Raw genomic sequence first — 2,500 nt, 5'->3', positions numbered from 1 at the left:
CGCTTCTGTCCTTATGGACAGTCTCGCGCGGCTTCTCACGAGGAGCCGAAGAGCATATCACGGCGTGTCATCATAAACGCTTAACTACGATCCAAGGAACCACCTGTACCCTATGTGCTTGAACCACCAGGACAGGTGGCAGTCACCGGTTCTCGCTGGATTCGAACCCTGCTCCACACTGAGCCCAGTTCCGCGTCATCACCATTGAAGTGGAAGCCAGTGCTCCACAGCGAGGAAATGATCATGTCCGCTTCTCTTGACGTGTTCAGAACACATTTCAGGAATAGCCTGCTCTGTAATCCCCCTGTGATTCTAGAAATGCCTAAAACTCGTTTTACTACATCTAAACTAGGCTTTCCGGGGTTGTAATTGTTCTCGGTCGCTCTTCAAGCTCATCCCATCCTCACTTGTTGGATCGATGCCAGCCAGGAACCCCGCCAATCCTCTTCATTCCAGAAACGCCCTTTCAAGATTTTATTCTAACTAATGACAGACGATTCTATTCATCTTAAATGGGTTGAACATTATTACCAGATAGCTGAGACCCTCTCTTGTCCCTGAATCCACTTCATCAGTTGGAGAGAGTAGTCTTTTGTTCATGATAGTAAAAATGTGAAATTGTGCCTCTGTGTTGAAGGAAGAAAGATAACCGTTGTATTAACACTTTATAGGCAGAGCGAGTCTGACTCAATATACATTAAAGCTATCGAGGAGTTTTTGTAAAAGGAATTCGGATTTAGCTTACTTTTGGGCAAATATATATTTTAGAATACAGTAGACGTATGAAATACACGTTATCTTCACCCTCCAAAGCAATGACGAACTGCATTTATTTTATTCACCTGAAGGGATTCTGGGGGTTTCGATCGAACAAGGGTCTGTTTCTTGGAGGGAACAGCTCTCAAATGAATGAAGTCGCCTTGTGTTTGAAATAAGCAGACATTCGGAAAGGACAAACCTTCGTCATAGATACATAATGTATACATGCATGCATGCATACATACATACATACCATACATACATACATGCACGCATACATACATTTATACATACACTCATACATACATACATACAGACATACAATACATACATGTACACATATATACATGTATACATACATGCATGCATACATACATTCACATGTACGTGTAATATATACATGTATAATACATACTGTATATGCATATGCATATGAACAATACATACTGTACATGCATATACATATGAACAATACACACACATATACATACATACATACATACATACATACATGCATACATACATGCACACATACATGTATACATACATACATACGTATATGCATGCATACATACATTCACATGTACTTGTAATATATACATGTATAATATATAATGTACATGCATATATACATACGGACAATACACACATGCATCCATGCACAAGTACATACAAATATGATTGCATATGTACGTACATCCATTGTTCAGCTGAAAACAATTCTCTGACGATGTTTTAAGTTTCTCTTTAGTTGTGAACGCGGGTACCATACATGACGTCATACTTAGGTCACGTGGAGCATCCATGACGTCACACTTGGATCACGTGTAGCATCCATGACGTCACGCTTGGGTCATGTGCTACATAAATGACGTCAAATTGGGTCACGTGCGACAACAGTGACGTCAAAATTGGGTCACGTATACATCCATGACGTCATTCTTGGGTCACCTGTAACAGCTATGATTTTATTCAAATTTCAGGAAGAATTCGTGCCGGGGTTGGGGGGGGAAGGGGGGATACAGAGAGACTTTATCGTTTCTCTTTTTGTATCTTCTTTCTCGTCGTCGTCTCCGTCTTCTTCGTCTTCTTCGTCTTCTTCGTCTTCTCCGTCTTTTTTATTCTTCGTCTTTTTGGTTTTTGGATTTTGGGTTTTTGGGTTTTGGAAGACCATGGCTATTCGTGCGGGGGGGTGGGGGGTGATAGGAAGGAGGGAGATACAGAAAGACCATTTTTTCTCTTTTTTTTTTTTTATCTTGTTCCTCGTCGTCGTCGTCTTCATCTTCTTTGTCTTCTCCGTCTTCTTCTTCTTCGTCTTTTTGGTTTTTGGATTTGAATTTTGGGTTTTGGAAGACCGTGGATATTCTTCTTTTTCTTCGTATGTCTGAAGAATTCGTGCGGGGGAGGGGGGGATACAGAAAGACCATTTTTTTTTTTTTTTATCTTCTTCCTCGTCGTCGTCTTCTTCATCTTCGTCTTCTCAGTCTTCTTCTTCTTCTTCGTCTTTTTGGTTTTTGGATTCGAATTTTGGCTTTTGGTTTTGGAGGACCGTGGCTATTCTTCTTTTTCTTCGTAGGTCCGAAGAATTCGTGCCGGTGGGGGAGGGGATACAGAAAGACAATTTTTTTTTTTTTCTTTTTTTTCTTCTTCCTCGTCGTCGTCTTCTTCGTCTTCTTCGTCTTCTCCGTCTTCTCCGTCTTCTTCTTCTTCGTCTTCTTGGTTTTTGGATTTGAATTTCGGT

The sequence above is a fragment of the Oratosquilla oratoria genome, chromosome 1, assembly GCF_046742065.1.
Source record: "Oratosquilla oratoria isolate Oo_2021 chromosome 1, ASM4674206v1, whole genome shotgun sequence".
In the NCBI taxonomy this organism is placed as follows: domain Eukaryota; kingdom Metazoa; phylum Arthropoda; class Malacostraca; order Stomatopoda; family Squillidae; genus Oratosquilla; species Oratosquilla oratoria.
Note: the sequence above shows the minus strand (reverse complement) of the source record.